At 41.4% G+C, this 26,256-nt stretch overlaps 1 protein-coding gene across 6 annotated transcripts in view; it reads right to left on the minus strand.

Moving 5' to 3' along the window:
- Positions 1 to 26,256, minus strand: part of zfhx3 (zinc finger homeobox 3) — a 345,346-nt gene that overhangs the window by 306,937 nt on the left and 12,153 nt on the right. For 3 of the 6 annotated variants that reach the window (XM_037094563.1, XM_037094564.1, XM_037094565.1), the window contains exon 3: positions 7,711 to 7,855. The exons of the other annotated variants lie outside the window; for them this stretch is intronic. The gene's annotated coding sequence lies outside the window, so the exon portion shown is untranslated. The remainder of the gene's footprint in view (positions 1 to 7,710; positions 7,856 to 26,256) is intronic. 6 annotated transcript variants of the gene reach the window in all.

The following is a 26,256-nucleotide window of genomic DNA, read 5'->3' on the forward strand; positions in this document are numbered from 1 at the left end:
AATTTCTGTGATTACATAAACAGCGTAAGAAGAGACAAAACTGCAACATTTCCTCCCTTTGCTGGATGACATCAGTGGTGTTTTCCGCTGCTTGGTACAGCACAGCAAAGTCAGGCATGATTCCTTCACGCTTGACTTTGCTGTGCTGTGGACACGCCAGGGATTTTGTCCGATCGGGCTGTGACTTTGGTAGTTCGGCCAGTGCTAAAGCATAACAGCCTCTTTCACTTTCGGCTCCCTCAGTGGGATCGACTGATTCCTACCAGATGCATCTGTACATAAAATACACCATTAGACTCAGCCAGGGGAAATCCCTCCACTCGGTTTAAATAAACAGTAAAGCATGTCAAAATAAAAATACAGAAAACTAAGATGATTTAACATCAATTCGACATTGTGATATACACAGTAGATGAATTGTTTTGTCGAAGGAAATATTTGGTAGTAAATTGTTTACAGCTGAAAACTCATTCTAATGATTCTTTTCATAAAGACATTTTACATTAAAATTATTAAATTATTATCAATTTTAAAATGCACATATGTAATTCTATTTCATTATTTGATTAGTTTAAAATAATTTATGACGTGTTTTTAAAATTTACATCACATTTACATTTACAACATATAGACACCACCCAAATATCTGAGATAAAAGTGCTTAGTATGCGCACACACACACACACACACACACACACACACACACACTGTTGTATGGACACTATACAAAACTTGAGATAACATGCTGTTTCACCACGATATGAAGAAGTATAGAAATGGCACACGTCACAACACCTGTGCTGCAGCCGACTGAATTGGTGCTTCAGCAAGGGGGCGAGGGGCGCGGGGCTCCAGGGACAGAGGGAGGAAATGGCTGCTGTGTTTGTTTGAGAGGAGGTTAGCAGAGGGGCAGACTGGATTCTGCTGTGGCCCAGATTTTCTCCAATCCCTTTTGTCTGTTCACTCCATGTTTGAGTGGCTTTGTAGAGAAATTGCTTTTATTGTATCCACTCAGGAAAACCAAACGCAAAAAACATCTCCAGCATTCAGTCAGAAGACAATGCTCACAAAAGCGTCGAGGAAATGGGTTACCAACCAGGATCAACATGCCAACAATGCGCCATAGTTTCTCTCAGGTGTTCTAAATGACATCTTATTGCTAATGAATGCCTCACCACATGTTGCTCCCTCAAAGAAAACTTTCTCCATGCGTGACGCACCTCCTCTGACAGTTTCTGGATGGTACAGGAGTGGAGTATGACCACAGAGGTAAATCTGACAGTGTAGCGATGAAGACAAAACAAACATCTGTTTGTCTTTGAATGAGGGCACAGAGGCAACTCTCTTCTGATCTGGAGGTTGATAGATGCACAGCCCAGAACAGAGGTAATATAGTAACGGTGCTCCACAGTAAACTACACACAGTGGCAGCAGCCCTCAGTGCCTTCCTGGCCCACTGTTTAGAGAGGGGTCACAGGTGAAGTCAGTAGCACCTCACTAAAGTACACAGGCCCAGCAGTACCTTCCCAAGGTCAATAAGGCAAGGTGTGAGTACCTGAGAGATACTTCTGTCCAACAAAGGAGGCTTTTCTGTGAACAAGAAAATGAGGAAGGCCTTTAAATGAAGACTGTTTTAGATCCTGTGATATCATTTATGTAAGCCTCATTAATGAGGGGTCAGTCTTGCCTCATTTGTAAAATTACCTGTGTCAATTCAATTTCCGTCAATATCAATTTGAGACCAATAATTACTCATCTTAAAAACTATAAATTGTAGACAAGTAACTATAAAAAAAATCATGATATATAGACAGTCGGCCTGACAAACTGTTTTTAGCATTTAACCACTATGTACATCAAACTTCTCTCAAGATTTGAAGGAAATTATCACAACAAAATAACAGTGAAAGCACCGAGAGACATTTGCACAAAAGCAGCATCAGGGGTCATACTGACTTTCACTGAGTACGCGAGCAGGTTCCATTACTTTGAGATTACTATGCAGGGTTCTCTCAGATGGGAATCTACCAAAAGAACGTCTAGCAGAAAATGAAAGGCTGAGTAGCACAAGTGAAGCCATATTCACTGTGTAATTCTTTAAACTGGGAGAAAGCTTAAAAACACCAAGAGGCAGAGAAAACATTTCAGATATTGTCATTTCTGTATGTATTACATTTTGCAAATTGTGAAATCATTGTGAAATCCAGGTTCAGAGCTCTGAGGCTGCACACATACAGACGAAATAGGGGCATAAAACTGAAGCATTACCATTCACGTTATTATACACAACGTTTCCTATTCCCCTCTCTTGGCTGAGCAATTTCAATGGCTCTTCTTCCATGCCAGGAGCATTTGTGAACATAAATGATAACACAGGCTTTTACAATCAATGTGCACTTCCTTGTTTTCTGGCTTTAGGAAAACTATAAAGCCCTGCATCTGTATGTGTTAAATGAAGTGTGCAGCAGCCACACTAGTGTGCGGACGTGCATGTGAGTGTGCCCGCACGCGTGCATGTGCATGCTCACTCACATATGTTTGAATGTGAGCTGAAGAAATGGCAGACTAAAGCTGCATGATGGGGGGGGGACACGATATGGTGGGTTTTTCCATGATCATATTCATATATTTTTTTTTCTTTTTTTGGTGGAGTGACCCAACGCCATTTCATCACGGACCCCCAGAAAGACAGCCCAAGAGAGAAGCAAGATGCAGAGGGATAGCAACTGCACAACAAAATGAAATGAGAAATCAGAGAGGTGCAGAGAGAATGAAGAATGAAGTCAGAGGGGGGAAGAGAGGATGGGAACTTGACAAGAGAAAAAGAAAATGATACAGGAGTGCTCTCTTATTAATGCCAGTCCACCAGTCAATGAATCCAAAAAAGCTCCGTGGTGTTGTAGTGCCTTCTCAGAAAGAAGGACACGGACGCACATTTTAAGGTTAGATGAACACTTCACCTTGTCCCTAACAAAACAGACGTCTAAATCCTGTTCATTTGCAATTCACTGGCTCTCTCGTGTTCCTCTTCAAAGACCAGCCAACAAACAATTCACGGCTAGTCGGTCATTCGTCGCTGTAGTAATTTTTTGTTGATGTTTGCTTGCACATCTTTTAATGTCGAAAGTGTGTCAGGGTGAAGATGTCGGCTGAATGCGGGGTTATCCTTGGGCTTATCATGTCAAGCAATACAAATTCATTTCATATTCATCAGAATGGTTGTTCTCTGCGGGGGGTTCATGGCGCTACCTATCCAACTCCCCCTTTTCTCTTTGATTTGGCTCATTTGAGCAGTGCGGTCCCCGGCAGCTTGTTAGAACTGCCACCTCGGTGACTCTACCCCCTGGATTGAGAGGGGGAGGGGGTGGGGGGCGATGGGGGAGATGGCAGAGATGGAAGGGGTGCTCAGAGGGGTGTTGGGGGGGGTGCGGGATGATAGGTTAGGGAGGCCTACCCCAGAGCGCTTTCACAAGTCACGGGTGAGCAAGCAAGGTTCAGTGAGTGGAAACCGAGGAAACCTGAAGGAGGCACACCATCTACTGGCTAGGTGTGGGTACTGCAGTGTGCCATAAGGAAAGGTTGAGGAGAGAGTATCCCCCTCACTGAGAGGTCAATAATATAGCCTCTGCCTACTGTTAAAGCTGTGCAACTGTCCGCATATTTTGACACGCTACAATTATGAACCTTTGACAGATTCAGATGACCTCACTGCCATGTCTTTTGCTAATAAATCTATGCTTTCATACTTCTAATGCCTGCTGGAGAAGCTACAAAAAGACCTGCAGATCCAAAATGACTGAAAATCAAACCATTCAGTAAAGCGACATTCAGACAGGAGCTGTTCCCTTTTTATTATTACTGACAAGGTGCAAAAATGATCCCTTTAGGTCAAGGGAACAAGAGACATAACTGCCTAAAATTGCCCATAATGGTTCACATATGTAGCCCTGCCTCATTTTTGTGTCGCTAAATTTCAAATGCTCAAATGCATACCTTTATTTGACATGGCGGAGAGCGAGTACCGCGCTACCTACCGAACACAGGCTACATCGGAGGAAATTAATTCATAAAAAGTGGAATCATTGTTCTTCAACCTTTTTTTCCAAGGTCGTGTTCATTTATCACAGCGGGGTGTGCAGTAGAGAGTGGACAAAGGCTTGAATATATAATGGCAGGCATAGGATAAACAATATGGGCTGTGGGGATGAGGGGCACAACATATTCAGCATCAAGACTTGGCCTGATTAGATGTCCAGACATGCCATAACCTTGGGGATCTGCCAGCGAAAAAGGGGAGCAAGAGGAGGGGTGGATCTCGGGTGGGATAAATGCAGACGGACAGAACTATGCAGCCAGAAACACAAGCACATGAGAACAGAAAGAGAATGCATGGAGAAAACCTATTCAGAAAACATTTTCATTTTCTTCCATCTGTAAATATATAAAATACAGTGAGGTGCCATTACTGAACCCCACAACCCCCCTCCATCCTCCCTCTTCACTCCATGAAAAAAATAAATCTAATTTTCCCATCCCTGCCACAGAAACCCTCTCGCAACACACACACACACACACACATGCATGCACACCCCCAGTAGCCCCACCCACCACCACTCCCAGCCCACATTCAACACCACAAACCCCCCACCGCCCAGTCCCTTCCATCCTCGCTCTCATAGTGATGCACCATTTCTTTCTCTAAGCAAGGCTCCATTTTGTAATAAGTTCTGATCAGTGTTTTAACCAATTTGCATTCAATTCTAAGAAAATGGTGGAAGAGCCTTGGCGGAGGAGAATAACGCCAGGGATAGAGTAGCAGAGAGAAGCACAGGGGAATAAGAGTGAATTATCAAATATCCAGCAGGGATTAGTGTGAATTTATAGTGCTGTGATGCTGTAAGTTTCGTATGGCCGCGTATGTTACATGTTTATGGCTGGCTGTCACTGTTTTCATGGCTAAGTGGTCAAAATAAAAAAGCTTGACTAGACTTTTATGCTTATTTATATTCCGCTACAAAATCTTGCTAAGTGCTAAAGTAGACAGGTAACAATGTGTATATACTACCACGCAGCACTGGCTGATAGGTGAGTCGGACAGACAGAGGTTGGTTTTCTGCTGTCACTGCCTTTAGACTTGAGAAAATATACTTCATACAACCATCTACCGCAAGCGCAGGCCAACAAAAACACATAATAACAAAGGTTATGCTACTGAATAAACAGAAGATATATACAATACAGTCATACTGTATGCAAAATCATTAACTCAAATCATTCAAAATACCAGGGCCGCAACTAAGGATTCATTTTGTTATAAATGAATCTGCTAATTTTTTTTCATGATTAATCGATTAACTGTTTAGTCTGACAAAATATAAGAAAAATTGTGAATAATGTTCACCATAACTTCAAAAACTGTAAAGTGACATCTTCAGATTGTTTCTTTGGTCCAACCAACATTCCAAAACCCAAAGACTTTCAGTAAATGACAAGATTGAAGAAGCTGGAACCAACACGTTTGACATTTCTCCTCAAAAAAAGACTGAGGCCATTAACTGATTATCAAAATACTTCACACTTCAATTGACTAATCACTTAACTGGTTAAACATGCCAGCTTTACTTTTAAGAAAACCTGAAATATGGCCAAGCTAAAATATACTCATGCACAAAAACCAAAGAAGTACACACTAGCAGAATAATCACAAACTCATAAACTTTAAACTTAAATGTAAAATGGCTCATTTTGCACAGCCTGTGGCAGTGACACTTACTCACGGTCAAAAAAAAAAAAAAAAAGGTGACAGCGTGAATTTGTGAGACAGTTATTCTCCACAGTCAATCGTCTCACACTGAGATTGCATTAGCTATTAGCTACTGATACACACTGTGGCAGATAATGAATGTGATCATCCATGGACACGGTAATGATTAAGTGTGACCACCATAGCACATAATGTGAAACTATTACTAAGCTACAATGCAGGGGTATAATCAAACTGTATTACTTACAGTAACCTCATCTTAACTGTGTCACATGCTGCTGCATGTTGTTAAAATAAAAAACAATGTGCAAAGAAAGGGCTATCTGAGCATTTCAGTATAAAGTGGATGTGATAGCATGACTGATACCTTAAACTACTTCAGAGAGCTAATCCAGCTGTGCAAGTCAAGGACCTGATCTCCAAAGACATGTGACAGGAAGTCGAACGGAGGGCAGAACTTCCTAAGGTCCGTATCCAGCTTTGACCTGAGTGGTAATGGCTAGCTTTTTCGGTGGGAATGTTAATGGGTGGTTCAAGTCACGTTAAGGGCTGTAGAGATAGCCAAGTTAATTACAACATCGCTGAAGACAGTTTTTTTCTGAATCTGAATAAGTTTTTCATTAATGGTGTCACAGAGATCAGCAGTTATCAGTACCTCCGGAGGGATAGCAGGGAGGGAAAACAATCACCGATTCTTTCACACAATTTCACCATCTAATTTCCGACCATGCATTTTGGAGCAAAATTAATTTCCTTGGCTATCTAATAAATCAGAAACAAGTGATTGCTGTTGGTGCCAATCCAGGCAGGCACAATGAGATCTCTCCGCTCCGTTCTGACAGAATGAATTGCATCTCCCTGCTGAAGCTGAGACACGTCATGCAGACCGGGATGTAAGTCTGCGTGGGATCTCCCTCTTCAGCCATTTCCTCACCATCACACACACTCCGGCTCTCATTCATACAAAGGCTTCACTCTTCCTTTTATTAGAAACAAAGTCAAGGCAAGAGCTCTGTAGTCTGATTGATTCCGGGAGTTATCCTTCGTCATTCCACTACTTCCTCATTAGCCCACGTATTCTATGATCATCCTTATCAGTCTCATTGGTTTAAAACCCGAAGTCACCCATTCTGCATGCGAAGAGATGCATTAGGGTTATAATATTCAGTGGTCTATATGATATGCTGAATGCTACATTATACATGCAGCATCTTGTAAGATTCAATGCATGTTTTCCGCATGGCTTCCCTCTGAAACAACTGGGGGGTTTTGAAGATCGGCTATATGCTAAAACGCCTCGGGCTATCTTTACAAGGTTATAGAGCATTAAGAGTGGGAATGCACACCCAGGGAGATGAATCCCCCCACACACACACACACACACACACACACACACACAGATACATACACTTACACATTAATACCACCACCACAGTCTGGACCTCAGCTCTAGGGGCAGTCCCTGAGTAAAGCCTTCAGAGACATTGGGGGTAGGGTGGAGTGTGAAGGAAGGGTTAAACGACGGTGTTGTAAAACATTTATCTGCTTCAGATAGAGCGTTAGATAGGTTGAACCTCATCCCCTGCCATTACAGAATTACCCTAACTGCTACCATAGTGTGGCTGAGCATAGACACTGTGCCCAATCCCTCTCCACCATCCTATTGATTTTCACACCCTGAGACAGTGTGCTCCCAAAGGGCAGTAAATTATAGGGCGTTTTACAGGGAATTACACCTGCACCGGAAACTTTACAGGGATACGGATGTCACGGACCTCTCTCGCTCTCTTCCAGAGACTATTGTGAGAAACTGGACATTCGGAGCTCTATTCAGTCATTTCAGGCATGCACTCACACAACCACATAAACAGAGGTTTCCTTCGAGCAGAAAACAAATGTACGACCTACCTCTGTGACATTCAAAGATAATTTATATGGCATTTTACCTTTATGGGACTGTTGGTGGTGCAGGGACAGGAAACACTTGAACAGGAAAAGAAACAAAGGCCATGACACGTGACATCCCCAGCTGGATCGGACTTAGACTGCAGCTCCTCCAGAACTGCTTCAGTATACAGTTCTTTCAAAAATCTGAAAGGGACAGTTCACCCCAAAACAAAACAAAAATGCCCATTTATATTTTATTGCAACAAGAGCAATACATGCAGCACAGGGTCAAAAAGGATGACATCAGACAATGTCAAAAGTAGTATCAGGAGAAAGGGCATAGGATACATAGTAATGATCAAACACAGAGTTCAAAGAAATCAGCACAGTATACAGCGGTAATGCTCAAATGTTTGTTGGATCAGCTGAAGTTTGAGCTGCGGTTGATGCTTTCTATAAATGCCTCTTTGTTGTTTATATTTTCACTTTTTGTTCTGCAAATGTTTATGTATGTGCAAGAGAGTTCGCGGCTCAGGAACATCATCGTGTCACACCAAAGTTACTGACGGGCGAAAGCCTTGAGGATAGAGGTTAATACAGTGGAAGTTAACACTCAGCGGGGAATCCAACAAAAAGCACACATTCTCCCTTAAATGCCTAAAACAAGATTAAAATGGCAGCTTGACAAAAACATAGACTTTTATCTATGTGCCGCACTGTTGATAATTCAAAAGGCACCGAGCAGACTGTTATCCATCTTCCTGCTCAAAAGACAACTGTGCAATAGATGGGCAAGGTATAATGCCAAGGGGGTATCTCTATAGTGGTGGAGGAAGGAATCAAGGAAGGAACTGTACACTAATAAAACTTCCTTAACTCTGCAACACCTGGATATATATGGTTTCTTTTCATTTCTTCTCCCGCTCCACTCACTCCTAGTAAAACTAGCTCTCAACACCAGCGCTCACTGACCTCAGGATAGCCTCGCAAACATGAAAGACCCTTTATCTGTTCCAGGTGTGGGCTGACTCATGCTGTGAGTGTGTGTGTGTGTGTGTGTGTGTGTGTGTGTGTGTGTGTGTGTGTGTGTGTGTGTGTGTGTGTGTGTGTGTGTGTGTCTGTCTGAGAGAAAGTGAGTGAGAGAGATACAGATGTTCATGCATATGAAGAGACTCTGAGCTCCACATGCAGTTTACCAAACTAAAACAGGAGAGCAATGTGGAATTGTAGATCGCAGGTAGGATTAGGATGGGTCTCTGTTCACCCCTTCACCTAATCAGATGTAGTTTCCTGCTTTTAGATGTTAAAAAAAATAGAAAATACATTGCCACGCCGCTAGACAAGAGGGCTGCAGTTTTTCCTCAGCGGACTTGGCCTTGGCCACATGAGAACAGATCACCGGACCTCCACGAACACAAACACAACAGACAACACTGCAGACTGATAAATACAAACATGCACACTGATGCAGTGCAATATGGCGCACAGAAGTGACCCCAGCCCCTCCCCCCTGTCTCCCTCACTGTCTGGTTTCAGGTTAAACTTGACCCCTCACACTTGACCTTTGGGGCTTGGCTCAGTGCTGGATGAGCGGCAAGAGATGCAAGGGCACAGCTGTGAGGGAGGGTCCACAGCAGGACAGACTCCCCTCTGACAAAGGGAGAAATTCAATTGGAGCGTATTAGTGTCCAAGTAGTTGAATATCACTCATTGTGGCTAACTGGAAACATCTTTTCTTCTGCGCTCTAGGCAGCTTCCATTAACCTCTAAAACAGTGGGAGGGCCGGGGTTGGGCGGGTCACACAGAAGAACTCGCAGCTTCAACTTTGCCAGCACTTCTCTGCGGTGCTCTATTTTTAACCTGTGATACATATTGCTGTGGTCATTATTTTCAATGTTTCTGTCCCGCACTGTCAAACGGCTTGCAGGTTTGATGTATGAACGGTGGTCCATCACTTACATTGTTCCCCAGGACAACCAATGAGTGTGTGGTTCCCTGCAGTGGGCCAGACAAAGACAGATAGATGGGCCTGGCTCAGGCCATACGTACCAAGGGACACTTCTCAGGACAGCTTACAAATAGGACTGAGAGGGAAGGGATGAGGCTGAATAAAAGCTGATACTCCACAGAGCTGCTCAACCCATAACTGTCACCTCTGCAGATTGAACAGCCGTCCTAAATGAAGATAAACTATCGATCCACGGAGTAATATCTGGTGTTTGGTAAGTCTACAATGAGAAGAAGAGATGCCGGAGAAAATATTCTCTTACAATTTGAATATTGATCTCTGCAGTGAAACGAAGACTTTCCAAACATGAGACGGGAAAAGAATTTAGGAGCTGTATCCAACTTCTCTCAGGGAGCTGCTTTCGAACAAATTAAAAACAAGAGGAAAATCATACTGAAATTGGGTCCCATCTCACTACAACAACCCCCACCCCACCCCCACGCCTTTTCCCCCCTGCCATCCCCAATGTCTCTTTTCTCCACAATCAGTGTCAGAAGAAGCGGCGAGGAACGGTTTGTGAGAAACACTTATCTAGCACAGCGGCAGAGCCCTGTTCCTACACCCTTTATCTCACCAGGAGATGGAATTCAATATACAAAAACCCCATCATGCAGCAGCATCACGCCTGTGCTGGGGATAAGGGCAGGGTTGCCAGGTAATTGGTTGGTGGTGGACGAACACAAGGTTTGAGACTACCCGTGGAGGAGTGGAGATTACAGGAAGGGGTGGAGGGACTGGGTAACTGGGAGTCAGTAAGGGGGGAGGCAGGGAGGGAGGTAGTGGTTCTTGACAATCTTTCTCCAAATCCTCCCCTCTCCTCCATCCACCCATCCCTTCCCTGCCTGCTCATGTAATCTACAGTCCCACAAATGCACATGTGTGCTTGTGTGTTGGTGTGTGTGTGTGTTTTTTTTTTTTTTTTGGTTTCAGCACAAATAACAAAGCATGTCAAGTTTATCTGTACAGCCCCTGAGTCACAATGCAGCCCCCCCAAAGCCTTTTTGAAACATGAAAAAACAAAATGACATGACTTTGTTTCTTTTATACAAGTTTGTATTTTGCATCCCGTATGCACATTAATTAAGAAAACCCCTCACATCCATGACATTTAAATTAAAATTAAAGCAGATAATGTCATAACAAGGACTGAATATCATTATGGGGCAAAAATAATTTCTTTCCTTTGAGATGATATAAAAGGGGATTGGAGGGTGATGATCACGCACATGGAGTAAGAACAGTGAACGAGGGGGAGCACACACAGGAAATCCACCAGCACACCATTTCCCGTTTCCCAGCGACTCCTCAAGATAACAGGCGCAGAAGAGGGGGAGATAAAGGAACATGTGAGAGAAAGAGAAAGAAAAAGTCATTTCTCTGATTTATTTATGATGCAATGAAGGTATGCTGAACGCATCAGAACATGCAGCAGTGGTCATACTGTCAGGGAAGATGAAGTGTCTTCATAGTCGACTGAGCTAGCGAGCGAGGGAAAGAAAGAGGGAGAGAGAGAAAATTAGAGGGAGAGAGAGGCGAGTGGCTATACTGCAGAAGGGTGTTAACCATCTCATCTCTACCGCACCACCGCACTCGCCACAAAATGGCTACTTCGTTCCTTCTGACGTCCGGCACCGGGAGGGGGGCCATCTGAACAGCCGCTATCTCATCTCCCACCTCCGTCGCCTATTCTTCAACCTCAACTATTTCTCATATTTATTGACTGGGTTCATAGAACACTCTGCTGAGTGTTTTTTTGCCTGCGCATTTTAAGGAGAAAATAAATCTGCTTTTTGTTTTTTTGTTTTTTTAAGCTTGGTTTAATGTTCTGGTAAATTACAAAATGACATTAAACATTAGACTTTACTTTCTATCGTGTACGTACTTTACCAAGAACAATACAAGTCAGTGAACAAAGACCAAGGTTTTCACAGTATGTCAATGTGCAGCTGATTGTGTCAACTTAGAGGAAGACAAGTTTACAGGGAAAAGGGCATCAAAATACCAAGATATGCAGGCTTTCATAATATAATGAAATGCTTCAGACCTGCATAAGAAAACATTAAGCAGATGTGAGGGAGAAAAGTCAATGCAGGTGGTGAGCTTACTGCCGCCTTAAACACAGGACATGAGTCCATGTCCAGGGCAACATCCCCCTCTGCAGGCAAAGAGAACACAATCACTCTCTACAAAAACCTGTTTTATAAACTAAGATGGAGCCTTGGAGGCCATTTCCTCCATTACTTTCCATTTATTTCATGTTATTCTGCATTCATTTGAAGCCCACTTAAGATGGTTCACGTAACACAAAGAAAGATGCTGCTTTGACGAGAAAAGAAAAGCCAATAATTCACATTTTTAAGGGGTGTAGATCACTGCACAGCCCAAGAAGTGTACACATGCAGCCCACCTCAACCCACAGTAGTTACATAAGAAGCAGGCCTACTTCTAAAATGCTGCTGAATAGCAAGATGAAAATAAAATTGACTTATTTCCCCAATTTGCTGGTTTAGCCTTAGTTCTATTCATTCTGCTCTTAAAATCATGTGAGCTGAGCAATCTCCAGCTGAAACCACCTTGACATAACAAATATGTGACCAGCGCTCCTCCTCCTTGTACTGCACCAGCAAAGATTTATTAGCAGTTTTAAGCATGGCATGCATATGAAAAATAGTAGAGAATTATGCAATTTAATGTGTCACAGATGGACCAAGTTCAAAATGCTCAGTCAGAAGACCAAATTTGCTTCGCTTTTTCATATCATGCCACTCCAGAGAATTAAGAAAATCCTGGAACTGAGCTTAAATGTGCTTCCAAACTTTGAGGCCTGCTTTGAATCTTCACCTTGTAGGTGATAAAAAATTGGAAGTCTGCAGCTTCAATTCATACGAGCTTGAGAAATACAGCACATGTTCATCTTTATGCTGCAAGAACGGAGAAGGTTGAAAAAGTGGAGCAAAGTGGATCTTGGTGGCAGGATGCCACTATAAGACTCTGCTGATTTGAGTTTTACAGGATAAATATGTTACACAAGAACCACTGCTGCTTTTCACCTTTACACTGAAAGCATGCTGAGAAAACTTTAAGTCCAGATGCAAGTTAAATAATTTCCTGGCTGCAAATCATTTACAAAGAATCCTCAGGAAGTATAACAAACAAAATTATTTCTCTATGGAACACATTTAGCCATATTTCCACCAAGTTAAAGTCTATGATGAATATCAAATATCATTGCTTTCTGTAATACAGCAAAAAAAGACGTAGAGTCCTTAAGCTGAAAAAAAACACCATACATGTCCATGTGACCATGTTTTATTTAACCTATCGAGAGCCGTTTGAGAGTAAAACTTCAAGTGTATAGATGCGGTCGCTGCATGATATCAAATCATTCTAAAAGTTAAAAAAACAAGACGATCAATATGTCTACATTGTCATTCTGCTCAGAAAATTAAACATATATAAGCCTGATAAAAAAAAATCTCCTGTGCTTATGTGGTACCATTTTTTTGCCACAATTTATCCAGCGATTGACCTGGCACTTCTCCCCCTGTGTTATGGAAGATTTTGCAGCTGAGCCCTTGAATCAGCTGATGCTTTAGCGCAAGCCCCCAACTCCAAGGTTATTTCTTCAGGATTTCCTTTAAGTTCTTTAAAGAAGAGCTAGAATTTGGAATACATATTATACATAAAAACTCAGTCAAATAAACTAACAAAAGTTAGGGGATCAGCAGCATCAAAGCATTCCTGGGCTGGCTCGAACCACATGATGAGCCGCGTGTCTTTGTGAGCAGAAGCTCGTAGATGTTCAGCACATTTCAGAGCCGGGCTTTAGATTTTTTCGGCAGATTATCTTTTGGTCTTTGAAGCCCAGAACCCACCTGCTTCAATCCCAACAGCGTTACTCCTCCGGTTTCCAGGCCGTGGTTCCATTGGTCAACATAAACAGCACCTATGAGCCGTACCCTCGGGGGAATTCCTACTTATTACTGACCAAAGTCTGTGCAGAAGCTCTGCACTGATCTTCAAAGAGGCATGGGCAAATATGCCCCCTATGAAATATGAATCATTTGGGAGAGATGCTGGAAATCTAAAATAATTCTGTGTGTATGGATAAGTCAACATGTATCCTTGATCTTCTGGTGCGGATTAAGATTCAAAAAGAAACCTTAAAAGACTGACAAATGACACTGCCAAATAAAATGTTGTTAACTAAATTTGAGTTCGAACATAGACAAATCTCTGCAAACACAGATCAAGTTTATACATTTTCTTAAATGAATAAAACCCTAATCAGTACCATCATTACACTGCCAACAACCAAAAAAAGCTTTCTTTTTGCTTGTTTTTATTGTTCTGTAGCTACAAGGGTCTACAACTTACTTTATGTTCTACAACCCTGGTGCTGTACAATGAATATTAAATGAACCTTTGTGCCTTCAAAACCTTTGATATATTGTAAATTGTCATGTCATTATCCGTAACCGCTTATCCCTTTCCATGGGGTCGCGGGATGTTGCTGCTGGAGCCAATCCCAGCCTTGTCTCATGGCGAGGGCAGGGTACTCCCTGGACAAGTCGCCAGTTCATCACAGGGCCCTTACTGATGAGCAATGTGGGGTTCAGTGTCTTGCTCAAGAACACTTCGACATGCAGCTCAGCCTTGCTCAGAGCCAGGGTTTGAACCAGCAACCTTCCGATCACTAGTGGACCTGCTCTACCCACTGAGCTACAGCCGCCCGCATATTGTAAATTGTATAAATAAAAATACAAGTTACAAGGCTCAATGCTGACAAGGGAAACAACAATTTTGCAGTTTAGGCCTTTCATGTTTTAAAACACTTTATGAATAAATCATCATTTTGGAGTTCTAACATTATCAGATACAGCATCCACACACCTGTAATATACAGAAACCTCAGTTCTGTCTTCCTTTAGTTGGTTTCGGCTGTATAGCAAATTCAGAATACTGGAGGACTATCTTGGCCCGGAATATTGATAACTCCTCTGATAGTCAGTCAGACAGAAAATCTGGTTGTATATATATGCATATATACGAATGATAAAGAACACACATAGACCCACACAAAGAGATGTAAGACAACAGACGTAACTGCAAGACAAATACACACAAATCATTTGTTCACAACAGCTGAACTGGAGCAAAATGTCAGTGGAGCCACATGAAATCACGACTGATGAGAGCAGGAGTTAGTAGGCAGGGGCCTGAATGAAAAGGGGTCATCTTGCATGCTACCTTCAAGGTAGAATGAATAATAAATGGGCTAGCAATGGACACAGAGAGCTGCTATCAATATTTTAATACTTTCACCTCTAATTTCAGACTCACTCTCCCAGATTGCCACCAATGTCCCAATACATATTCTTAACCTTTTCTTCTTAGCAGACTGCACGCACAGAAACTGTAATATACATCTTTAGAAAGAACACAGAATTCCTTTGCCATGGCACTTACGTTTAACTTATTTTTCCTTGCATGGTTGGTGATTGTAGTGACATAGCACACATATTTTCAGCGAGAGTAAAATTGTTGTTATGAATTAGCATGAAATAGTACAAAAGGCCAATCTCAGAGGAGTATTCTTCGCCACTATTATGCAGGCATTATTTGTAGAGATTACATTAAAAGCCTTGACATTTGTCGGCAAAGCTAACTACAGCAACAACAAAAAAAATCTAAATAAAAGAATAAAGAAATTAAACTTAATGTACTCAAACTTAATTCCTTTTAACTTTTGTGCTCATGCACTCAGGTTCAAACTCTGGGGGCAAATGAGATACATTCCTCAGCCAGGCTTTGTGTGTAAATCCTTTTGTCGTCCCCTCTCTCATAAAGTGTCACTGTCCTGATTACCCTGCAGTGCGGCAGACAAGCAAATGGGCGAGCAGCGACGGGAGGGAGCAGGGTGGGGGGGGTTGTATTCGAATGAGATGCTCACTGACCCTGCCACCATCACAAACCACCAGTCTGATCTAATATCCTGACTGGCTGAATGAGTGGGCGGCTTGGTACATATCAGGCCAACTCTCCCCAGCTGCAGAGCTTGTTTCAGCATCAACCGCTCTCTACATACACAACCCAATCATTGGTCGTCAACGGTGGAAGAACTAGTTTGAGGGGGTGATGTCTCTGCCCTGACAAGATTTGAAACAAAAGTAAAAGCAGTTAAGAAACGTTACTTGCAACTTTGGATCAATCTTCACATGTAGACACACACACACACACACACACACACACCCCGCCCGCAGAGCTTAATCCCCTACATTTGTTAAATTCATATAATTCTGCACTCTGCATTGGATGGCGCCACTTTAAAGGTTAGCAAATCAATATTCCAGACACTTGTCATTTATTAACACAAGAGATCTGGTTGGATAATGATGACTGTGCCGGCATCCAGAGACAGTTCTCTGCAAACAGGCCATTAAGCGCTGCAGAGGCCGTAAAGTAGAGAAAGGAACTCTAATTGAGAGTATTATTATTTGTCTATAGAGCCGTCGCCTCAAATACCACAAAGCTCTTCTCCACAGCGAGGCCTGTCAGTCAGATTTGTGTCCTTGTACCGCTGTCTAAACCATTCCCTAGTTAAGTGCTCACTTCCAATCAAGCAACAACTGAGGTGAACTTAATTTTTTAATTCAGCACAGTTCTCGAAAGTTTGTCCCGTGACAAGCCCCTCCTCTCAACTCACACATGCCAAGGGTAAGTTGTGTGCGTACTGAGTAATGGATTTATTCAACCAAGTCGCATAAACTCCAGTGCCTTGGCCAACATACAGGCCCACGCACCACCGCTCAGAAGTCAGCAGAATGGACAGTAGCGCCAGGGAGTGGATGCATCCCATGTCTGTTCAGATTAAATGAGAGGCTGACGATGTTAATTAGGCAGAGTAAATTTACATCAGCAAATTATGTAAGCAGCTAGAAGAGTAACAAAGCGTGATACCAGTTAAGTCACAGCTTGGCAAACGCTGCCCTGCCACTTCATGCTGATGTGGCCATGGTCGATCAAGCAGAGAAGCCTCAAATGCCAATTAGACATGAGTGGGTAATTGTGTCGGGGGGGCTGGTGGCACAAGGGACTTTGTTACAATGTCCTGAGGCACTTTGTGTTTCCATCCTTCTCCGACATAGCAAGTGACACATCTGAGTTCACTGATAGGGAGAGAGAGAAGCGCTTCCCTCTCTGCCTTTCTCTCTTTCCACACACCTCCTTTAAATGCTCTCTTCTCCAAACAGCCACAGACACAGCAAATAAGCCTGCATTTCTAAGTGTTATTGCAAAAGGAATTTCTGATTTCTATTTATGAAAATGAAGACACTGCAGAGTGACAATACAAACTAAATAAATATAACTGCATAATGTGCTACACACATTGTTTGTCAGGTAGTTGATTTACTACACAATGACAAAAAAAGAGAACCCTTAAATAATAGTGGCACTCCAAACAAAAAAAAATAATCTTTTGAGTATCAAATCCTCACCGGTCCTATGCCTGAGGTTTGAAGAATATCTACAACACAATAGTTTCCCAAAAAGATAAGTCAGTTTTCATGTTTGTCAATAAGTTTTAAACCAATATAAACTTCTCCAAACTCTCCTGGAGCATAATCAACTGTTAAGAACTGTCACTATATAACAGTTGAGAATATAATGAGCATACAGATGAACAGCAGAGAGCTGTAAAAGTGGTTTCAGATGCTTTCGGGTGGTTTGATTGTTTTCTCCCCACTGTGAGATCTTGCTGTGAATCCATGCTGACCCACTGCTGCTGTGCCCTGATGGACAAAACTTTCACAGCCGCATTTCAAGTCAACAGTGTTTGATATATATCATATAAGACCCATTTCTATCCCACTTACATTTCAAACTGTAAATATGTACTTGCATGTAAACAAACAAACTGAGGTCGTGTTGACACCATGGCTCCTTTTCATAAAATCATTTTATTATTTGTGAGCAAAGGCTCTATAGGTCACTGTCGGCTGGGTCGGTCTATAAAAGTTTCCCCACTCTTTGGTGCCCACAAATTTGGCATTGTAGGTTTAGGTTTGTGATCACATGAGGAAATGGGAGTGGCCAAACGCAAAAAGGCACAGAAATTCCAAATCGATTTAAAGACTTTTGTGATAGGGTCAGTCATGAGCCAAAGGACAGCTGACTAATTATTTGTCAAACTGGCTATAGGCGGTAATGATAGTGGGAACAGCAAAAAAGGCACATAAACTCTAAACAGATTCACTTATCATGACCAGACTTTTGAGAAAAATACAAGCAGATACACAGATACATACATGCATACAGTTCACCATGCAGCAATTTCATTTTCAAAATCCATGAATGTGGTGTAGATGTGTGCAGTCACGGTAATTGCAAATAAGCGCTTGTTCCTGAACGCGAAAACACAATAGAATCAGTAATTCAGTCAATCCAAACCTTTTAGCTTAGTCAAAAATTTCCACAATAATAATAATTTTATAGCATTAATGTATAAGAGAAACTCTTGCTGTCTGGATTGGAATGGCACGGGAGCCTACTCATGGGTTGTTCTTTTGCCATGCTAAGATTAAAAGCCAGTGTCTCTCTGAAGCATTCCTGTGTTTCCATCAAGCCCCGGCTGTGATGTCCTCTCTCTCACAGCAGGCCTTGGTAGCCCAGTATGCCTACCAACACCTCCGCTTTCTCAGGCGCTCTTGATTCTAATTGGCTCGGACCAGTCTTATGCCTCTGTAATCCCTGCATGCTAATACTCCAATAGTAACATTCTCTCACCTAATGGCTGCACAGTAAGAGGCCTTTTCAACCACATTACTTCTTATTGAGTTATGGAGCCCCATCGTTCCAAATAAGACAAATTTAATTGACCGAGTCTATAAAAATCTCTGTGCTGCTGTGAAAGACCTGTTTCTTGGGTTTCTTTATTTATTTATTCACTCTGTTTTCCCGCCTTGGAGAGCGAAGCCCTGCATGAGGCACGAGGAAATTAAGTTTATTCCACTCCATACAAAAAAAGGAGGGATGCAGTGGAGAAATTCAAAGGTTTCAAAATTAGATCAATGGTCTCAACAATCAATCAAAGGCAGGGTTCCTCAGGTGTCAGCCTTGGTTGTAAGTTCAAAATGAACCTTTAAAACAGCAGGTACAGCGTCACTCTTTAGTGAACCATGCGGGGAGGGGGGTTGTCTGGGCTGTGGAAAAAGTGGACTAAAAATGCAACCATGGAAAAGCAGGCAAGGCAACAATGTTATATTAAATTAATCCTATTTTTTCTGTCTTTTTGACGAACTCAAAAAGGTAATTGTAATGCTCAAATGGGAGGGAAAGGCAAGCAAATTTCCATCATTACATTTATGGGTCCAAGTTCAAAAGACATATTCAAAATTTACAGAGACAGAGCGGGTGAAATGGAGAGACTACAGCTTAAGGCAAAAGGCATTTTAAAGTTAAAAAAAAAAATGCTTTGGAAACTTTTTAACGCAGTTTCCATAAAAAGTATGTTTGTGCCCCTTTCACCCATAATACACGTAATCCTGTTACGACTGCTGAAGATATTGAGCTCAGCGTGATACTGAAGTGATTAACCAAATAAATATTTCATCCAGTGTAAAAGCTAGGGATTGAATGTGCTAAACATTAAAACACTGGCCTTAAACTCGCCTGTTGAAAAAAAAGAGTGAAAATAAGTAGAGAAATGGCTGCCATATACTGAGGTAATCCTACCAACAGAGTGCTTCCCCTGTGAAGGATTTAACTATTCCCAGCAACTAGATAAACCAGATATTATATTGCAGAGCAGCATATGTGCTGGTGTATGTGTATAGGCACTTTGCTGTACAGGTAAGGTGAATGTGTGTGCATGAGGGGGCATAACCTCTGTAATGCTGTGATGATGATGGTGGTGGTGGTGGTAAAGGAGTCTATAATTTTCCCAGGAGGATTTTGCCGCCTTACCATATTTTAAAAGCAGCTGAATTAACTTCCTGTCTATTAAATCCTGTATCAGGACATATAATTCCTTTTTTTATTCCCTATTCTCAACCTTTTATAAGAATTTCTATCAATCTCATTTTACGCATGATTACAGTTTTAATGAATGATGGTCAGTGTTATTGCTGGAGTTAATCTCAGCTTTCTCTTCTTAAATGCTGGTAACTGGGCTCAACACTGCTCATAAAGTCGACGGAGAAAAGACTTTAAAAAAAAAGCAATTTGCTTTCCATTAAAAGCATTCTTTAATTCTTACATCACTAACATATTTAGCAATGCCATCATGAGAATCGTGACAATGTGACAGCCTATTACTTACTCTGAGTTATCAAAACATTAGATCAAAGCCCCCTGATGGATTTCATTAAATGCTAAATCAATCCATGATTGATCTCAGAATTCTTCTTATTAAGTCACCTTCTTATAATGGTCAGCTCAAAAACAACCAGTACAGACCCAGTGCCCCAGATTGTGCCTAATGCTCGCTTTTATTTTTCCACAATATCAAATGGAACAAGAATGCCTTAAAAGAAGTCACATCGTAGGGCATGCAATGTTAAGTAAGACAAATTTGCTAAAAAAATGTTATGCTACAGATATTTGGTTAGTTTGACAAAAAAGGAACATTTTCATGGTTCTCATTTTTTTTTTATTTATAAGAGAAGTCTGCTGATATTAGATAATCGTTTCTGACCTGTTTTTTGGATACATGGGAGTTTGTTGCTTGTAAGTGACATGCAGGGTCTGTATGCACACCAAACATGAAATGGTTGGTTGGTTGGTTGGTTGGTTGGCTGTTGGGTTAGTGTTAGGGTTACCCTCAAAATAATATTGCACAAATATTTGGACTACATCACAATAAACTAAATACTTTATAAATATATGGATATTTTGAAATGTCCTCAAAAGCACTTCATAAATGCAACCTCAATAGTAAAACAGGTCCGTTAAATTGAGAAAATAAAACCACTTCACTGAATTGCATCCTTTAAACAGGAAACACTTATCCAATATCATGATATAATGGACATTATTTAATAAGACAATACATATTTTCACATCACTTCAATCAGTATATTGCCCAGACATATTTCAAAGTATTTTCATGCTTAACCAGTCATGCTATATCCATTTCTTCAGTCCTTGTATTGTGATAACTCTTCATATCTTATTATGCTCTGTTACTTTCTCAAACATCAGCTGGGAGCTTTTTAATAGCATGGAAGTTCATCAGCACAGTCAATTACTGAGCTCATCAGGTGTATCCAGCATGAATTCAAGCAGCAATAAGATGAGGCTAAGAGTTAGGAAGTACAGTGAAGTAAAATATCCTTGAAATCAACATTCAAATGCTCGTGCAAGATGAATACTAATGAACTTTAGAGAAGGGACAGCTCGAAGAAATTGGGAATGGGGCAATTAAAGAATGCCTGAAGCAACTTTACAGAGGACAAAGCATCCAGCCTTTCTAATTAAATTCTGTGGCAGACACCTGGCCTTTCACCTCCTCTTCCATTTCCTCAGTGCTCCCAAGTGGCAGTCACGAAGAGAGGCGTCTCACAAGCTTCATACTCCTCTTCTTCACTCAGCCTACAAGAAAAGCCTGTCTTATTCATGGACAAATGCTCCCAGCAGATCTAATCAGCGGTGGTGGACTGAGGTCATGGAGTAGATAGATATCACAACTACTATTTACCACATATTCTTGACTCCCCCAGGATTATCCCAGTAGAATATGTCCAACTTAAAAGTCAGCAGCTAGCGACTATTCAAACTAGGGTAAGAGGCCTATTTTGAACCTTTAAGAGGACCTTGCTCATGTTACATTGGAATGTCTCTGTATAGCTAATCAGAGATACACAAGGGGTAAACTACAGATTTGCCTGGACACTTGATGTCACAAAGACCCCTTACATCTGAAATCTGAGACTGACACACACCACACACTTTTGGCACGAGGCTAGAGGGGGCTGAGGCGAGTGCTTGCCGATTAAAGGGAACACAGAGTCCAGGATAAGTGAAGTTTCACAGCCTTGCTCCTGCAGGGATGTCTTAGAAGTACAAGACAGTGGAGAGGAACAACTGTCAAAGGGAAGCTCCCTGGTAATGGTACGGAAGTTAATAAAATGAAGAAAGGTAATGGAAATTGGTTTTAAACCACTGGCCACATTTCTCCTGAGATAGAGATGGCTTGGGCTAATGAAGCCTGACAGCCCATTCCACAGCAGTTCCACACTTACAGCACATTCACCTCCAACACCGTCTCCTCCCACCATCAGGACAAGCCAAGGTAGAGAGGATAAAGTTACAACTTTGCACCGATTAACTAGTCCCTGTTATCAAGTTATTTAACACTCAATCGAACTTGAGTGTGCAGTGGCAGCATGGTCCTCTCACATCAAATACACTGACAATGACTTCGTTCTGCACAATTGACTAAGAATTGCTCCAGCCAAATGGCAAACTTTATTTAACAGTGAATACAACAAAAAAAAATACATACCACTGAACCCGTATAGCAAAGGCTTTTAAACAACCACATTATCAAACTCTTTCTTACAGAGCAGTGTACAAAAGGGTTATCCCTGGGTGCTCACAGCTCACCTTAAGGGAAGCCAAGCAGAAGCCAAGGTTTGATTCCAGCCTGGACCCCTCTGCTGCATGTCATCCCCTCTCTCTCCCCTCTTTCCTGTCTTTCTTTTGCTGTACTATCCAATAAAAGACCAAAGTCCCAAAAAATAATCTTTAAAATTACATAATTTAAAATTACAGATTTTTGAAAAATTGTGTAAGCTCCATATAGATTGAAACTAAACAACACTGGCACCAAATCTCTAATATCAGGAGAGTAAAAACATTTTGGTACTAGATTAGAATTTCCACGCACTGTTCACTAGTGATTAGTTCAGACCTTAGGTGATCTATTTACCATGGAGAAAACTATTTTTAGACAATTAACACTTAAGGCTTACCTAATTTTTTTAATGAACATTCTTAGGGTTAATTGCATTGGTGCTACTGTGTGATAGAATAAGGGCAACCATGTCAAGGAGGAGAGAAAAGACTCAAGAATCCTGAAGTGAATCTGAAGTTGCTGCATTGTTCGCGTACCTAAGAAATCCTCCAAATTAATGACAGAATATGTAGTCTGTCCTCTACAAGGACACAGAGAATTTTTTTTTTTTTCGCTCTGATGCCAAAATCAGCTTGGTTGACTTATTCAAAAAATGCTGAATATCTGCCCTGATAATCAGCCGGGCCAGTACTCGGTCTATCACTTTCTTGCGAAGCAACCAACAACACTTACAACTGATACCATACCCAGTAAAAAAATTAATTTGTGTCAACGATGTAAAAGTTGTTACTACAACATACCAGTTTTTAGGAAAATAAATGGATGGTATTGGTAGTCAAGATATTGGCCAGATCACCAACAGAGTTAATTTTTTTCAGAGGGTTTTTTTTATTTTTATTTTTTTTTTTATTGATCACAAGAGCTGAAATGCTTGTCCTACATTACAAAATATCTAGGCTTTGTAGTTGGTAAAACTGGTTATTATGGACAACAGATGAGGTGCAGTTAATTTACATCACATGTTAAAAGGGCAAAAAAATCTCTGGTGGACAGAAAAAAGGGAAAGAGAGTTGCTTTAGCACACTCAGGCTCACTGAAATGTCTCTGCCCACTTATACTGTCCTGCTGTGTACTTCCTCTAACCTTCTCCACTTCCTTCATCTGTTCCTGTTCCAAGTCAATGTGGAACTAATGCATTGTTTATTTCCCCCCAAAGACAGTGGCTGAGGTGTTCTGCTCACGCAACCACTCTTTATATGTAGACACTCTGCCAAACGAGTGATGGGAAAAAAGTTGGGCAGGGGCTGTGAAAGAGTATTTCACAAAGTTTTCCACCAATTTGAAAAACTTCTTTCCAAAGTTTTGTATCGCTGTATTGTTTGTATTAATGATTGTGTTTTTTTACAATACTGTATTCATGTATGTAGCATAAAAAGCATCTTTATTTGGAGCAAAATTGTAAATAATATGAGAAAGAAATTACAATTACAATCATATATGCACAATTTACTGATGCTTTAGAATAGTGACTCTACACACACCTTGTCAAAAAAAATAATTAGTTTGATCATTTTCATACCCCCTTCTCATATCCTGTTCAGAAAGCGGTGGTGCCTTTGTTTAAGTCAATTGAGTGGAGAAATGCTGAACATTTTTGAGAGAGGCCCAGCCAGTTGCTTTGGGCACAGACATCTTATTTCATTGGGTGTAATGCATGCTCTTTCATGATTCTTTTGGTGATAAGACATAATCTAAGATTGCATACGCTGATAAAGGTCCTCCTGCACACTCTAGTGGAAACACAAGGGGAATGTTTGAAGTGAAGACATCGGGGATACAGCAGTCCCCTGTTACTCAGAGCATCACAGACAGAGAGAAATACAAAATCTAGTCCCACCTCCCCTGAACATTCATAAATAAAATAACTAAGACAATCCCCACAATGCCACAGTGGCAGGAGAAGGAGGCATTGCTGCTAATAAGGAGGGCAGCCAAGGGAGAGTTTGAATCCAAGTGGTGTTAGATAGTTATATTTAATGAATTGGAAGCAGAAGCAGTTTCGCTGGGTCGCTGTGCCCCAGGTTGGCCCCCGACTCGACCAGCCCCAGCCTTCAGAGAAAGGTGCTCTGTCTAATCTGGCCTCATTTTATGCCTCTTTAACCATGACCAATGTATTTAAATGGCTGTTTCTTTGACAGATGCTCAGTTCAAATTATTCCTAACTGGAAATTTGTAGGAGTGATATTAAATATCCTTCAGGCCAGGCTGCCTGAAGAGAACATAGGAACATCAAAAGGCCAAACACTTCAAAAACTAAAACTAATGATCCTAGCCCACCTCCAGGGAGAAGGAGGGCTTCAACTTTGTCCAACATCCCCCTGGCCACAAAAAAACTCACTCCTTTAAATGGAGATTTGACCATTTCCCTAACCCTGCCGCATTTACAAGTGATTTAACATGAGATACATAATGTATATCTCCCTATCACTGAATCCACAGGGGAGCAGTTAGGTTGAATATGCACCATCTTATCTGACACATCTATCCCTGTCTTTGCAAAATAAAATCTACAAAATGAGACGGTACAGAATTTTCTTCCTTTATTCATCTGTACTGTAGTGTGCTGATGGCATCTTCAGAGAATTTAAGACCTTGTTTGCTGGCTCAACAGTAAAGTGCTCACCAGTGAAGGAGCAACTTCACCACCACCGTGAGGCCACTGCATGTGGAGCAAATCTGACAAGGAGAGAGCGCAAAACACAGTCAGAAAAGAGAAAAATAATGAGAGCAGGGAAACAGCAGGCACCATTCATCTTAAACCCTGATGAGAGCCGACGGCAGTGATTAAGTAATAATAAACTACCCAACCTGCAGTCGTGAGTTGGGTGACTGAACAGACACAACTGGTCAGACAAGAGGCAGAGGTGTGAAGGTTGAGAGTGAAAGCCACACACTGCCATGAGTCCTACATGCATGAGTAGATATTTGGACTAATATGAAAGGACAGAAGCCCATTAAGTAGATGTAGGTAATCACTTTTACAGTTACAAATCATACATTGATTCGTTCTCATATATCAGCACAGTGATCCAGCGCTAAATGTTTCTAAATACTGGACTATACAATGCACAACAGGGGTAATAATCAAAACATTTTTTTTTGGAAGGAATCCATTTTGTGTTTCAGCATTAAACATGGCACTGATAATGGCAAGTCATTTGGATTTTAATCTAGTATGTGATATGCATTAACGTAAAATATATGCAATAAATGCTACAATAACAATATGCATCTTCTGCAACTAGGGGGCTCTCTATCAAAACACAACAAAGACATTTGCTGAGTGGTATTTGGAGGGCCGGCAACAACGACAGGGGGAGAGCACAATGATTACCTTTTAACTTTTGGAATTAAACATGGGTTTAACTTCAGTCCTTTTATCAACCTGACTACAGCAGCAACTGGTGGAGGTGACCTCCTTTGTCGGGTGTTTATGCCCTGTAACGTCAAACTGCCAAATGGAGCTACCCTATTTTTCAGAATGCAAAGTTACAGAGAGGAGAGAGGTAAGAGAACAGAGAGTTTCCAGTGAGTAGCGTTGTTCATTAACATCAGATTACGTACAGAAGTTAGGGCTAATGTGGAGTATTACAGCTGTTCAGTGTGGATAAATACTGTGTTGAACCCAAATTAACAAATGATCCCTTTGCTTGTCGAGAATACACCATGAAACGACCACCACTGCTGATGAAAATCTGACGAGACTTAAGAACGCACAAACATTCACAGACCAAGTTTTACTCATGTTAAGTTTGGTTTTGCTCGCCAGCTTCCTGTTACCTTGAATAAACATGATGAGACTCCTACACATTATATCTTTAATTAAAAAAATGAATGCACCAGAGAACAAACAAATAATCCTCCTATTACTAAATGGTTTCAAGCAGTGAATGGTTTCTCACATTTCTTACCCTGCAAATATAAAGCACTAGACCCTGCTGACACTTACAGACTATTTT

This window comes from Acanthopagrus latus, chromosome 4 (genome assembly GCF_904848185.1).
Source record: "Acanthopagrus latus isolate v.2019 chromosome 4, fAcaLat1.1, whole genome shotgun sequence".
NCBI lineage: Eukaryota > Metazoa > Chordata > Actinopteri > Spariformes > Sparidae > Acanthopagrus > Acanthopagrus latus.